This window comes from Tursiops truncatus, chromosome 1 (genome assembly GCF_011762595.2).
Source record: "Tursiops truncatus isolate mTurTru1 chromosome 1, mTurTru1.mat.Y, whole genome shotgun sequence".
Lineage (NCBI taxonomy): Eukaryota > Metazoa > Chordata > Mammalia > Artiodactyla > Delphinidae > Tursiops > Tursiops truncatus.
The window spans coordinates 76536423-76552282 of record NC_047034.1 but is presented as its reverse complement, the minus strand read 5'-3'; the positions used below and the strand labels follow the sequence as shown (position 1 = coordinate 76552282).

The 15860-nt window shown below is 47.1% G+C and overlaps 1 long non-coding RNA gene and 3 other non-coding genes across 5 annotated transcripts in view; 3 read left to right on the top strand and 1 right to left on the bottom strand.

The window, feature by feature from the left end:
- Positions 1-524: 524 nt before the first annotated feature.
- The window catches only part of LOC141279343 (uncharacterized), a 25814-nt gene continuing 10478 nt past the window's right edge, over positions 525-15860 (top strand). The window contains exons 1-3 of one of the 2 annotated variants that reach the window (XR_012333402.1): positions 525-766; positions 5271-5369; positions 15500-15637. This is a non-coding gene — a long non-coding RNA (uncharacterized lncRNA). Of the gene's footprint in view, positions 767-5270; positions 5370-15499; positions 15638-15860 lie in introns of those variants that run through there. The other variant, XR_012333404.1, reaches the window with a different exon arrangement.
- On the top strand, positions 5714-5786 carry TRNAV-CAC (transfer RNA valine (anticodon CAC)). Its single transcript has one exon. It is a non-coding gene; the product is annotated as a tRNA-Val (tRNA).
- On the bottom strand, positions 11740-11813 carry TRNAN-GUU (transfer RNA asparagine (anticodon GUU)). The gene has a single exon. It is a non-coding gene; the product is annotated as a tRNA-Asn (tRNA).
- Positions 12500-12571, top strand: TRNAH-GUG (transfer RNA histidin (anticodon GUG)). Its single transcript has one exon. It is a non-coding gene; the product is annotated as a tRNA-His (tRNA).

Genomic DNA, 15860 nt, shown 5'->3' with positions numbered 1-15860 from the left:
CTTTCCCGGCTTACTTGATGATCCGTATGCTCAGGCCAAACACACGTCTCTTTTACGCCGGTCTTTCTCTCACACCACACTTCCAATTTGTCAGAAAATCGTATTTTTTCTTTGATTAATTGAGCACTTTGATCCACACATATTTTTCTTGGTCTGATTTTGGCCCTCGACTCTCTTGAGAAAGGCGTGGAGATCGATTCAACTCGCGACCCTCGGTCAGCCAAGGGTTCAGGGTTTGAGACCTTTAACCTCGGGAGTGTGGGGCCGGGCCGCGCTTGAGACTTTTCTTGGCTCCGCCGGTCCAAATCGGCCTCTTCCGGGCCTGTCCTCGAGGGCCGGGGGCAGGGCCTGGCCGCCGCAGCGGGGCCCCTCTCGCCGGGTCGGGAGCCCCACACCTCGCGTGGCGGCGGAGGAGAAGCTTCGGGCGTCGTGGGTTCATTGGCCAGCGGCCCGCGAGACGCAGGGGCGCGGTGCGCGCGGTCGCACACGGCGACTTTGTGGTTCTCGGGCTCCCGCTGCCCTTCCGGCTCCTCTCGTTCTCCCTCGCGGGCAGTAACGTCCGGACAGGAAGACACAGGTAGTAGAAGGGCAGCCTCTCCTTTAAGTCCTGTCCACTCAGGATCCAAAAACGGTCTTGAAGAGACAGAGGGAGAGGTGGAAACAGATTAAGGGATAAGAGGAAATCCTATGCGAATTCCTCATCTAAACGCACCGTGAAGATGAGGTCAGCGTCCGCAGGGACCGAGTCGTGCCGGCTCTGGTGAAGGTGAGTCGAGTTCCCCTGAGCAGTTGTCGCCAACGCAGACAACCGTGGCCAGGCGGCCAGCGAATAAGCAGCCCCTCCGCTTCCCCAGATGGGCAGCACTTGAACTTGTAGCACTTGAACGTCTCTCCGTTGGCTTTTGATGGATTCCAAGGATGCAACAGGTTTCTTTTTAATGCACTTAGCGTAAGACCACTTTAAAAGTTTTAGCAAAGAAAACGATTGCCCAGAGATTTTAAAGTGAGGATTTTTGGGTTTGGGGAAAGTAGACAAAACAACCATATACTGCCGAGAATGTCACACACTCAGGGGCACCTCAGCCGGCTAGGTGTGACCCCCAGATTGGGCCCATTTTACTTTCAACGCATTGTTTGTGGAACTCACTGAAATATGCGTTATATGTCGGAGGGGGACGACAGCAATGCGGTTTTGTGGTAAGACAGCGAGAGAGATCAGGCTCTACACTGAATACAACAAAGCAAAGTGGGAATTTATAGCCAAGAAGCACGGTGAGGGTTAGTGAATGGAACATTACTAAGAGGAAACATCAGGAGTAAGGGGAGATTATGGCTAAACCAAGCTAAGGGATTCTTGCTGAATGCCGTCCAAAGTGATCAAGCATCAGCTGGGGTACCGGGGTGGAGCAGGAGGAGACTATCATGGCAGGGGTCTGTTTAAAATGACTTAGCAGGATTCTTGCTAAAATTGGACAATGCAAACACAAACCCTGAAGTCTGAGAATCAAGACCTAGTTGAGAAGAGAGTTCAGAGGAGCCTGACCTACAGTTTGGTCCAGGAGAGAATATGTGTCAACAATCAGAGCTCTCATACATGTTGATGTAACTATAAAGTGGTACAACCACTTTGGCAACTTTAGGCAGTTTCTTATAAAATTAAATCTCCACCCTGCCTCTTAGGTTCCATCAACTACTTCCTTAAGTATTCAACCAACAGAAATGGAAGTGGGGCGAGGGGGCTGGGGGGGGTGGGAATGTGCTCACAAAGACACGTATAATAAGAATGTTCATAGAAGCTTATTCATAAGAGACCAAACTGGAAACAACCCAAATGTCCAACAGCGGGAGAATGATAAAGAAATTGGAAAATATCTCTGCAATGGACTGCTCAGGAATAATACTATTTCTTCAGTCTTGTCTGTGCAATAGAGAAATCAGCCTTGCAAAATTCAGTAAATCTCCATTTTGGGGAATCAAAAGCAGTGTCCTGGGGATGGGACAAAAATTCAACCACTGTCCCGCAATTGCTGACATGACTGCCTTACTCTCGTCCCAGCTGCCTTCCAAAACAAGGAAATCCCTGCAGTATACAGCATAGGCGCCTGCACCGTGCTGCAGCGATAATAATCAAACGTGGAAGGAAAGGAGGAACGCTCTACCACCTGGGTAGAGCTGTGTGACTAGCCAAGGCAGCTGAGACCCCTCTGTGGGAGAGCGGGACTGGCTGAGGCTCTTATTCCCTTGGTGAAGGTGTCGGGATCTAATGAGGAAGCAAAGTCAGCTGCACAGCCGGCCCCACCCTGGAGTACCCGCGGCTGAATTGACATTCAACTGTATCTCAGCAGAGGGAAAAAGGCATTCAGAATTGTTATTAGATGTGAGATCTTATGAAATCTGTTTATCGCTACAGGGAAATAAAGCAGATGATATTATGGTATAATGGTTATTCTCTAACCTGTGCTGCCCTGTAGTGTAGCCAATAGCCACATGAGAGTATTTAAATTTAAATTAATTACATATTATGAAGTAAAAAAAGAAATATTCAGTATCTCCTCACTAGTGGCAGGCATTTCAAGCACTCAGTTGCCACGTGTGTCTAGTGGCCACTGTATTAGATAATGCAGATCAAGGTCATTCATCTAGCGAGTCAGTACACATAAGATTTTTAAATTTCAAGGTCCTGACTTCTCACTCAACATTATATTCATTCTAGTCCATTTGGTTCATCCCTAGTACCAGTAGCTTCTGGGTCTATACTGATCTCTATGTGGTCTCTGAGCTCTGATTAAGAGGAGGAACTTAATGGTTCCCAGGCTGGAAAAGAAGAAGCATTCCATACCCTAAGGGCTACTATAGGGCAGTGGTAAACCAGGCACAACCAGGGTTTTCTCACATCGGTCACTCCAGCCCCAGTGCTGCTCTAGATTGCCCTAAAGGCCGCCCCTGCCCAGACCTCCAAGGAATGTTTGTGCAAACTCATGAGCTTTGCTTATTAACTCTGCTATAAGCCATAATAACACCTGTTTTCTTTTTATTTAATTTTAGAATTACATCCTGCTTGTGGCAATTCATAGTGGTATTTCAGTTGTGGTAGTGAGAGGTAATTAATTTTAAAAATAAATTTTCCAAATAAAAATGTGAATCAAAGCATGAAAAATGTCAGGTAATCAATGATAAAGGTACATGGATATGGCTAAATATGAAAGTGATCTGTTCATTAATGAACTTAGGAAAGCATGCTTTTGTCTGATTTCTATGGGATGTGCTCCCTACCTCTTTTCCCTCGAGGAGCGCTTCCTCTCGCCTGAAGTCAAGGAGGCAGGAATGCTTAGCTGTTCCCTCTAAACTTGAACACAGAAGGCACTGTCACCTTTTTCTGGGAGCCCCTCTGGGAACTCCCTAGTTCAGATCAGGAAAATCAAGGCCCGTAAAGTCATCTGGTTGGAGATGTGATTGCATCCTCTCCAGAGGCATAGAGTCTGTTTCTTTGGGAAGACTAAATGGTTCTGTTTAGTCTCTCTCTTCTTCTTCATTGCATTAATTGGTTCTGAGTGTTTTGTAGGCCTTCCTTTCAATCTTCTTTTTCTCTTTGAAATCTTGGAGGTTGAACAAGAAGGAGGGGATGCAAATCTCACTGAAGTTTTCTCAGTTACCCGTGAGCATGATGGCCAAGGGGAAGGGCTCTGGAGGCAAAGTGCCTGGGTCTGAGTGCTGGCTCTCACTGTCACGGGGGTGAGACCCTGAAAAGGTTAGCTCAGCTTTTCAGTGCCTCAGTGTTCTCCTCTGCAACAAGGGGGTGGTGATATCCTACATTATCTTTTAGGGTTGTTATGTGGACTTAATAAGTTCTTGCACAGTAAAGCCCCGAGGAACAGTGCTGGTCACACAGTGAAGCTCCGAGAAATCTGGTATTATTTCCACTTCTACCTGTATCACTGCTGACTTTCAACATTCCCCAGATAAATTAGTGTTTAATGGTTTACCTGATCTCTTCTGCCCCATATTAGTGACCTGCATCTGGAAAAGTGGTTGGTTTTGATGTTGATCTAAGTGGTGATCTAACTGCAATGGGGGACTGGATCCAAATTCATCAATTTCTTGGACCTTGGACAGGCATGATGACTGTTTAGCTCATGGTAGACAATATTTTGCACATGCTTCCAGCAAGAATTTTCAATATACAGTTGGTTAAGTATTATAAGAAAAGTCCAAGTATGTACCAGTGACCCAGTCTTTTTGGTTGCTTTTGTTTGTTTGTTTGTTTTGTTTGTAAGAAATCAAAGGAGGGAAATACAATTTATCTGGAAGTTGTAGAAGATTTCCTCTCTCGGTTATGGTGCAGTGCTTGTAGCAAAGCAGCAGTGACCCTGAAAACAACCAAATGCAGGCTGGCTTAAAGAAATTCTGTTTGAGGTCGTTGGAGAAATACCTATGCACCTAGGACCCCCAGGAATAGCGAGAGAGAGAGAGAGAGAGAGAGAGAGAGAGAGAGAGAGAGAGAGAGAGAGAGAGAGAGAAAGAGAGAGAGAAAGAAGCTTATTGGAATGAAACTGATTCTCTACCTTTTCCTCTTAGCGCATTTGCCAGTTCTTGGCAAGGCACAAGTGACAGGGAAGCTGGGGACAGGGCAGCTGCTGAGGGTCAGGGACAACAGCAACACTCTAAGTAGTGTCAGAAATCTGGTAAAAAAAAAAAAAAAAAAGGAGGGGGAGGAGGGCCAGGAAGAAAGGAGGGGTGGAGGAGGGGAGGGAAGGGGAAAGGGAGGAGGAGAAGATGGGGCAGGAAGAAGGGAAGGGAGATGAGAAGAAGAAGAAGAAAGAAAGTAATGTGGGCTGTCCACGTATTCAGACTTAAGGAGCCAATATCCTGGAGTGGCTTGATGAGTGTGTTGGATGCTTTCTTCAGGATTTCCCCTTAAGATGTTTGCAAATTAAGCCATGTGCATGTATGACGCTATGAGGGCAAGCACAGTGTGGCTGAAAGAGAGTGGAATTTCCACCAGTATCGTGGTACGAAGGAGATAAAAATGGAAGTTCAGAATTCCTCAAGGGGCAGGACCCAAGGAAACACCTCAGGGTCTCAGGTGGGAGCCCTAGCCGTCTAGAGCATGGCACTGTGAGAAAACTAGCCCTGGGCTGAGACTTCCCTGCAAATCAGCTCAGTCAAGGACTGGATTGAGGTGATCTTCCCCTCTGCTGCCTGCTGGGGGAGAGGGTGCACAATCTTCAGAGAAAGATAACATCATGACTCTATCATTTTTCACACAACAGGTTCATCCTTCAGTCACAATATTCTAGGAGTATAAAGGAACAGAAGCCAGGAAACGTGGAAGTTGACTCAACAGGTGATTGAGATATTGAAGTTAACAGGTAGGAACCTAAAGTGATATGTTTTAACTGTTCAGAAAATAGATGACAAGATCAGTCTTTTTCACCAACGGTAGAGAATCTATTTTAAAGAACCAGTGGAAATTCCAGGAGCTGGGGAGTCAGCGGGGGCGACTCCTGCCCTCAGGTGCTTAGTTGTGGAACTGGAGACACTGCGTTGGATGCGGGATCCCGAAGTTAAGCGAGGGCCTCTCAGGAGTTCAGTCTTTTCGCTTGAGGGGTCGCTGGTGCTTCCCGGTTTATTGTTCGCTTTAAAACGTTGGTGATCATGATACTGGTGGCAGGACCTATGGTTTTCATGGGTGCAGCTGATAGCCCTCAGCACCGTTTCCGTAGTGTAGCGGTTATCACGTTCGCCTCACACGCGAAAGGTCCACGGTTCGAAACCAGGCGGAAACAAATGTTCTTCCTTTCTGAGACTTTCACCTTCCCTTTCAAAAAAGCGAAACGGCGGAAAGGCAGGGGCTGAGGCAGCGGGCGCAGCTGCATTTTCCATCCCCAAGGTACAGGCCAGGAGTTCCGTTGCTGCCTGAGAGCCTGCTCAGCGCCAGGAGCCAGCCCTCCTTTCTCCGCTCTGAGTCACTGCGGAGTCCAGGCCACAGCCAGCTGACCCAAGTGCGCAAAGGACAAGGCTGACTTCGGCTCATTTTTACATCCGGAAATCCCCTCACCTCCGAAGCAGGCGCCTAAATCTCCTGTACACGCTGACACCTATCATGTCTGAAAACCAAGGAGTTCACTCCTGCGAAGCACCCTTGGCTTTCCCACACCTCAGCACACGCGCGGAGCACGTTGCGTGACAGGCCAAAAGAGCACGAACCCGACGCCGCCCCGGGTGCTCGACCAAAAGACACGTAGATGAAGAACGTCACGCTCCACGAACTAAGCGGGTCAGGGAGGCAAAGGAGCCGGTAACGTGCAGTTATCAGGGGAGCCCCCAGAGCCGGGTCACAGATCACGAAGTAGACGGATCCACTCATCACCCGCTGAGAGCCCAAATGGGCCCCTAATTTAAAAGGAAACTGAGGTTCAGAAAGAGAGCATGTCCTTGCGTCGGCCGCACGTAGAGCTAAAGTTAGACTAGGATGAAACCCAGCCAGTTACCTTGTGGCCTGACCTCAGAGTCCAGAGTCGCCCAGGTCGGGAGAGCTGAAGGGTGATGGGCAGCGGGGCAGCGACTTGGGCGCCGCGCACTACCGCGTTCAGCCTAAGGGGCGCTGGGAATCGCCTTCTTTTCTGCTCGGCCCTTCTCAGAAATTCAACCTTTACTGTCACAATTTTCAAGTGGAGAGGTCAAATTTGAGAATCTGTCTCCTGCGCGGCTCCCTGGTGGTCTAGTGCCTAGGATTCGGCGCTTTCACCGCCGCGGCCGGGTTCGATTCCCGCTCAGGGAAACCTCCTTTCGTGGAAGAAGAATCTGACTCTCTTTTCCTCCTTCATCTCAGAAACCTGATGGTTTCACAGAGTTTTCATCCAAAGACAACCTGCGATTTGAGTTCCAAAAACTCATTAAGACATTTGAAACATACAGAACACTTGAAATACAAACATATATTCTGGACCTAACCGCGCAGAGTTAACATTTTCCCACGTTTGCTTTCTCACTCTCTCTCCATATACATGAACTGCGACGCCTTTGGAGTAACCTGGAATCCGTTCTCTCCAGGCTTGTAGAGAAGCTTCAGGCGGTGTTTGATTCGGCTGTCCCCCAAGTGCAGGCCAGGCACGTTCGCTAGTAGGAATCCCCCCGGACCGGCTGCCCTCTGGTCTCCTCCCGGTTGCCTTGGCGGGCAGTGGGGTCTTGGGTCAGCCTGAGCGCTGGAACCGCCTACCTGGGGAAAGGCCCTTCAGGGAAGTGCAGCTGCCCCTTGGCTGTTGCCCCGCTCCCTGGGCCCTGCAGGGGGCAGAAAGGTGAAGGATCTTCCGTGTGGTGGGAGGATGAAGGGAGCAGGTGGGAACTGCGTTAAAGGGAGGGGGAAAGTTCTCAAGAGCTTCCCAGAATTGTCTGCACGGGTAGACAATTTTGTGTGCATCACAAGAGTTTAAGAACTTCTGTCTAAACACTACTTTATGTTGTCTTCCGGATTTCTAATGATGTGGAAAGCATTGCTGGCACAGTATTCTAGCGTGTACACGTCTTGGATTTATTTTCTCTTCAAAATGCTTATGGCACTGAACGGCCTAAATTTCCTCTTCTGGCTTTACTGATCCAATAAGCAAAGTTTAATTCCAATAGCGATTGAAGTTCGTAAAATTTAGGACTATGTGTTCCAGTAAAATACATGTGCCCTAGAATATCTTTTAAATAAAGATTACGTCGCAGAATTCTGTAAAATCATAGCGACTTAATTATGTCAGTTACAATTTGGGAGTAAACCGTTTTAGGCGTCACCCAATATATGATTCTAACATGCATTTTTCTATTAGGATTCGGTTTGAGTTGCCATTTTAAGATCTATTGTTCCCTTTAATTCTCTGGCTGATATTAAATTGAGTTAATTAATGTATAATCTTTGCTCGGAGAGTATCTAATTAAGACAGGAAAAACAAAACACTGTCCAACTCGGTATAATGCAGCCGCATATTTTTATAGACTGCAGAGTGGTCAAAGTTTCACAGGTTAGGAGGAGTTGTGGGCATCTTTAGGGGATGATGGTGAACGCAGCCATCACGTCCCCTGAGGAAGAGTAAAACCCATGGCATAAGTGCTCCAGGAAGTAAGCAGCTGTCACTGGAGACCTGCTGTGTTCCTGAGGTGTTTGTTTACTATTATTATTTTTTAAATTCCTGGTTCTTGGTCACCTGCCTGCTAGAAATGAAGTCATCCATTTTCCCATTCCTTCCTATGCTTCCCGTGTTTCACTCACTGCTCCTGCCCTTAGGCTCTGGCAGGTGGACGAGCCTGACTGTGTTCCCACTGGACTGCCCCATTTGGATGCCTCAGGTGCAGGTGCAGTGGCGCAGGGACTTTGGGTTTGTTCACAATTCAACATCTCTCCTGGAAAGGGGCCTGGCACCTCATAAGCACCGAATTAAGTGCTTGGCAATTGAAGGCATTCTAATGCAAGGTCCTGACACGCTGAAGAGCAGAAGACAGTGGGTAAGATTGGGGGCAGCCTAGAGTATGAGGGACAGAGAGAGACAGAGAGACACAGGCACACCAAGACAGAGAGTGAGTGAGAGCAAGGGGGGTGGGGAGAAAATGTCCTATCAGATTTAGCATGTAAAAGCTGAAGAGCTCGGATTTTTGCTCATGAGCTTCAACAGAATAACCATGGGAAGGGAAGGGAAGGCAAAAACACTAAGAACCCAGGTCTGCACAGGATGCATTACCAGGAGCAAGATCCTGTGGTTCCAACAGTTTGTCTCAAATAGGATAATTTTTGTACAAATAGCCCAACACTGTCCAGGAATCATACAGAGACAGTCACGGTCATGTTCATGCACGCTGGTGATATAGCAGGGAGGCCAGTCATTAGATTGTGTGCATCCAACGAAAGCAAAAATACAATTCAGAAGATAAGGGAAGAGGAAGAAATGTCTGGGACCAGCGGCTTCTCCCCACTCCAGTCCATAAGCTGCTTGGCAGGAAGATATCTGGGGTCATTCTCGCCAGTCTACTCTGGACCCCATTAGGTAGGTCACCACCGGAAACAATTACAGTTGTTGGAAGACCTTCTAAACATCTTGGTAGTTTAGGTGCTGAACGTATGCAATAGGGTATCTCTGGGCAGTGCCCACATCGTCCTTCTACTGTACCTCTGGTTTACGTGAGTCAGGAGGGCAGCACTCTGCTTGTGACATGTCAGTTAGCGATGCAGAAACTTTGTTGTGATGGCAAGAGTATGAAGAAAAGGCTCTTACTCTGCATTAGAAAAATACATTGGGATACAAATCGGCCCACCTCCTATTGAAGTCAAGCTAGGAACACATAAAGAATGCCTTCAGCTTCTGGCAAAGTCGGAGTGATAGAAATCAGATTTACCTCCTGCCTGAAATCTCAGCGCCGCCCAAACCACCATCCCCAAGAAATGAAAAAGATAAAAGACATGAAATACCAGTTTTCCAGACACTGTAAACCAGGCAGCAAAGAACAGCAACCCCGGAGAGATGAGACACAAACAAGGTGAGGCCTGCCACTGGCCCAGCTTACTGCTTTCAGAGAGTTTCCAGGCTGGGTGGGCACGAGGAGGGGCATCTGAGGCCAACTCCTTGGATGGTGGAGATGAAGCTGAGTGTTGGTAGGACAGCAAGGAAGCGAGAGTTCACAGAACAAAGATCCAGTGATAAGAGAGATAGACAGAGAATCCAGGGTTATGAAAGTGTCTCCCTGGAGCACTCCGCAGAGTAATGATTGGGGTATGCTTCTGAAGAAATGGCCTGAGGCCAAGGAAAGAAACTATTAAAAAGATCATGGAAGAGTGCCTGGTGCTCACACAGGACAGGCAATTGTACTCGCTTCCCCCAGCCAGACTGGACTTGGACTACTCATAATTCGTGGTTCATTGGGAAGGACATTCAGGAAACTCTTGTTTCAGTAGAGGGAATAATGAGCCCTAGAATGACCGACCCCCAAAATCATGAAAGCAAGATCCAAAGGGATCCAACTGTTCACAAGTCGCTTAACTGTACCGCAGAACAAAACTCAAGAAGATTTAGAGGAATACCACAATAGCCAGTGCCCAAGAAGGGAAACTCTGACAATGTCTGGCATCCAATCAAAGAATGCCAGGCATGCAAAGAGCAGGAAAACTTGAGGTGTGAGGAGGAGACTAATCAATCAAAACTGAGCCACAACTGACCTGATGTTAAAATTAGCAGAGAGGACGTTAAGACAGTTATTATGACTGTGTCGCATATGTCCCAAGAGTTAAGTAGAAATGTAGAACACATACAAATGGCCAGAATCAAACTGTAGACATGGAAATGATAACATCTGATATTATGTAATTCACCAGATAGAATTAATAGCAGATTAGACATTGAAGGGGGAATTTAAAAAAAAAGAAAAAAAAAAAAGGATCAGGGAACGTAAAGCCATGAACGACTGACGGTATCCTAAAATGAAACTACATACAAAAAAAGTTTTTTAATGAACATAGCATCACTGACTGGTAAGGTATGTTTAAAAGGCCCAATATAGGAGTAAGTTGGAGTCCCTGAAAAGACCAGAAGAGAAGGAACAATTTTTAAAGAAACATTGACAGAAAAATTTCCAAAGAGCCAAATGAACACTATGAGTGCAAGAAACATGAAGCAAAACACACTTAGCCACATCATAATTAAACTGCGCATGACTCCATTGAAATAGAACAATATCTTCAAAGCAGAGGGAAAAGACACAGTATATACATAAAACAAAAATAAAGACTATGTCAGATTTCTCATCAGGAGCAGTGAGAAGACAGTGGAGCAACATCTTTAAAGAACATGGAATTCTATGCCTCCTCCCCAAGAAATGTCTTTCAAAAATGAAAGTGAATAATGACATCTACAGACATACAAATGCTGAAAGAATTCGTCACCCGCTGACCCACACTATAAGGAATGTTAAAGGAGTCCACTGACACCAGATGGAAATCTGGAGGTACACAAAGGGGCGAAGGACAACAAAAAAGGTATCTGCCTGGGAAAATACGTAAGATTTTTCTTATTATTTAAGTCTCTTTAGAAACATGGGACCGATTTTTCTAAAGTAATAACGGTGGATTGTGGGGTTTAGGACACATGCAAAGTAAGATGCATGATGACAATAGCACAATGGCCGGCAGGGAAGAAATGCGAAGAGGTGTGGCATCGCTTGAAGGCAGACTGTGGTAAGTTACAGAAGTCTGTTATAAAGCCTCAAGCAGTCGCTAAAATAAGAAAAGAAAGAGTGAGACCTAATAAGCCAGCAAAGGAGCGGAACTGGAAGCATATACGAACCATGTCAGCACTATGTGATCGAGCAACTGCTTCTCCAGGACTCTTCCCTCTAAGAAGACCTTATACAAGGGGCCAAAGATACCTGTACAAGAAGGATGACTGCAGCATTATTTGTAACCGTGAAATCGTAGAACCAACTTAATTTCAAAAGTATATGGAAAGGGTTAAATAAATACTAGTACGTGCAAACAACGGACGGAAGAAAGTCCATCGTGAAAAGGAATTCATAAACTAACGATGATAGCCGTACTCTTCCTAGGATTTCCAGGGATCTCTTCCGATCACACCTTCTGTCCTCGTGTTGTGAACACGACACGGGGGACAGGAGGGTAGTAGTGGAGGACCCTTTTTCGACCTTTACAGGAAAGGATGTGCAGAGCAGAAAGAACCACGAAGACTTTACTTTCCAAAAGAGGCGAAAGAAAGGCGTCCCTGGGTGGGCTCGAACCACCAACCTTTCGGTTAACAGCCGAACGCGCTAACCGATTGCGCCACAGAGACACACGTGCAACTCCTCGCTGTCACCCCTGTAGTGATCAAACACCGCATCCGCGCCAGGCGGAGTCACTCGCCTTTCGCAGGACAGCGACGCCAGCTCCAAAGCCTAGGACAACCGCAGACGTGGAGTCGATGCAGCGCGTTCTTCCCGTGGAAAAGCTGAGCGTCGGGCGATTCCGAAGGCAGAAGGGCAGCCGAGTGTCCCCGCCGCAGATGCCAGCGCCCCGGAAACGCCCCCGGACCTGAGCCGAGGGGTCCCTGAGGGAAGATGAAGGCCAGGTTTGGCTCCGTGACGACTCCCCATCCGCTCCGCGCGCGCCGCCCGCCCTCCGTTCGGCCGCGGTCGCCGGGGCGCGAGCCGGAACCAGGGCCTGCGGAGGGTTGGTCCAAAGGGGCAAACGCGAAGACGCGGGAAAGAAGCCGGCGAGGTGGGCACGAGGACAGCTTGACTTCCCAGGAGGCCTTTGCAGAGGCACGTGCCGGATTTGGGGAGATGAGAATTGGGGTTTGGTTTGGTTTGGTTTGATCATCATGTACCAGAATTGAGAGGAAGGGAGTGGAAAACGGAGAGCGGGCATGAGAGAAGACTATGAATACCGACATTTGTCCAGGCACAGCGCAGTAATTGGAATGATTTTACGTCAACATCGTAAGAGCAAGAATTCTTGCCGCCGCGGGGACCGTGGCGCGCCGTGATCGTATAGTGGTTAGTACTCTGCGTTGTGGCCGCAGCAACCTCGGTTCGAATCCGAGTCATGGCAACCTCCTCTGTCTCACGTGGCACGGCAGCTCCCCTTTTACTTTGTCTTGAAACTTGCACAGGCCTGGGGGCCAGAGAGCACTGCTTTCCCCAGGCCACCTGGCGGCAGGAGGTCAGGAGAAGGGAAGGAAACCCCACCCAGGCCACTCACCTCGTGTCTGAGCAGAAGGAAACCCAGGGCAGTGGTTTCTCTTCGGTCCTGCTCCAAAATAGGGAAGCCCGGCAAGGAGCCTCTTTTGCTGTAACTGGTGAAAAATGTTGTTTCTGTGTTACTCAAAATCTGCAGGATCTTAAAGACCAGATAAAAAATTTTATCAGATAGGCGACTCCCCCTGCCTAGACCTGTTTTGCTGGTTTAATCTTGGCTCCTGGGAATCTCTGCTCCGAGGACTTTTTCAATCCTTGGCTATTGTTCCCTTTAGAGTCACCGAAGTAACCTCTCTAGTGCCTTTCTATACTCTCAAGGATTTTAAGTGCCTGTCGGCAGCCACTCAAAAGACAAATGGTATCCAACAGGATTGGACAACTGGAAGACCTTAACAGTCACCGCAGAAATGATGATAACGGTGACTACAGCACCCTCCGCCCTGACGACACAGCTAGTGGACACCAGCGAATATGTGTGATTCTTCTGCCTGACTGCATCAATGCTGGTACCCGAGAGTACCGTTAGACTGAGAGCATGACCAAAAGCGGAGAGTTGGTAAAAATCAGACACAAATGGAGATCACACTTGAAACTTCCCTGAGCAGACAAACCCGTTTAGTCATATAAGGAAGAGCTCATTTAGCTTATTTTGCAAAACAAGTGAAACTTACCTTGGGCCACTTCTTGTTTATGCCTCTGAAAATCATAAACAAAGCCTAAAACTGTTTGCCAAAATTGATGGGAGGTAACCACTTTTAACCAATTCCCTATCACGAGGAAAACTCTAATGTTATAACCTGTCACTGCGAAGGACAAAACAGCCACCGCCCCCTCATGAGATAAGTTGCTTTCTAACAGTGTAGCACCTCTGAGCCTCCTTCCATATTCCATTGGAGTGCTCCCAGTTCCTGAACGGTAAAGCTTTTTGTGCACAGTAAACCTTCACTAATTACTGTTTCGGTGATCACCGGTGGTTTAACGTCTGCTATATCTGAACTTTGACGGTGCCTCGACATTTTCATCCACCAGATTGGACCAACAAGGGAACTCCACATCATGCTGCTGTTGTCCCATGTGCTGGGGCTTAGTGACTACCCAGTCAGTCACGCAGAATCATTAAAATCATTGCCATTGTCCTCTGTTTTATTTGTTAACAGTCACTGTCCAGACTCCTTTCACTTTACCTTTGCCTCTTCTAGAATGTCATGGAAATGGGATCATAGTGCACACACTGTTGCCTGCACACCTCTTCATCTTTGCACAACGTCTCTGACTTTATCGATTGTTGAGTAAAGCAGATGTCATTCCTCGTTCATTGCTGAGTTGTATTCCATGGCAGTAACATAGCACAGTCTGTTTACCATTCACTCGATAATGAGCATTTGAGCTGTATCCAGTATTGGCTATTGTGAATAAAGCTGCTTTGAAGAGTCTTTCCACAAGAGATCTTGTGGACATAGGTTTTCATTTCTCTCGGTGAAGAATAGCTGGTACCAGGGAGTAGTATATGCTCCACTTCATAAAAACCACCAAAGCCTTTTCCAAAGCAGTTGTACCATTTTATGTTACCACCAACAATATGACGGTTGTGGTTATTCCACATCTTTGCCAAGATTGTTGGTGTTTCCTCTCCTTATGATTTTAGCCGCGCTACTAAGAGTAGTGGTATCTCAACATGGTTTTAATGTCCGCTTCTGTGACAGCTAAAATTATTGAGGACTCCTGGTATGCTTTTTTGGCCATGTGCATATCTTCCTTTCTGAAGTATCTGTGCATATTTTTTAACCCATCTGAAAAAAAGTGGGGTTTTTGATCTTTGAAAAACTTGTTACTGGGCTGGAGGAGCTCATTATACTTTATAATGACAGGCGGTGAGGGTTGTCAGCTATGTGTTGTGAATATTTTCTCCCTGTCTCTAGCTTGCGTTTCCATTTTAGTGGCCTCCTTGGATGAGAAGATACGGCTAACATTGATGAACTCTAATTTATCATTTGTCTTTGTTTTATACATTCTTTGGGTCCTGGTTAGTAAATCTTTGCCTACCACCAAATCATGAAGAATACTCAAAATGCCTTACACCTTTAACTTTTATGTCTTGGTCTATGATGCACTTCAGATTGACTTTTGTCTCTAGTGTGAGATAGAAATACAGCTGCCCCCCTCCCAATATGGAACCTATTTCCTTTCCGCATTGAACTGCTTTTCTTGAAAACTCATTCACTAATTGAGCTATGGGTCGGTTTCAAGTCTCTGAACCCAGTCCATTTTCCAGTTGTGTACCCTGATGCAACTTGCACCCTGCTGGTCTATGTTGGGGGGAGCGGTCACAGTAACTCGTAACGTCAGGTAGTGCAAGTCTCCCCATTCCGTTCTTTTCCACACAGAGCGATACATTTTGCAACATGTAATAACTCAGGTTACCATCCCCCAGGTCAAGATATGCATGCCATCACATCATACTTCTCATTTCCTTGGGGAACACAGGCCCTCCCTCCCATGTACTGGCTGCCCCCTTGTGGCCCAAGAGCCTCTATTTTACTCTCTGGAGATAACAAACGCCCAGTTGCCTGCAGGGCAGCTGAACCAAGCCAGAAAGATCTACAAGACTCAAAACACTCGGCATTTTTGGATGCAGGGCCGGGGGCGGGGGGTGGTGGTGAGGGGGCGGCGGGAAGTTAGCTCACTTTTCAGGCCTTTGGTCTTAGAGAAAGTTTCCTTTAGTCATTCCTAACCGTGGAAAGTACAAAGCTTTGTGCTGCTTAACATTTCCTGTTCTTTCTAGGCAGAGAGAGTCCCACGGAACATACCTAATTTGCGAAATTGTTCGCTGGGTGTGATGTTGAAAACTGGAGGCTGAGGGAGAGCTCTATCATGTTTTGTTTTGTGTGAATAAAAGAAAATGAGGAAGAAGCGGAGATACAGAGAGGGGAATAATAGGCTGGATCCTGAAAAGCGATCGTAGGGTCAGGCCCTGGATGTCAGATTTTGGAGAAAGAGAAGACATTGATGAGCATCTCCAGGGAAGGACTTCGTGGAAAGAGCAGACACTTAAGGCTATTTTATGACGTTTTCCATTCGTTTATATGTACTTCTCCTTTCCCATCGTTGTAGGTAAGGCACAGGTGAGCTTGATTCGTTCGTTG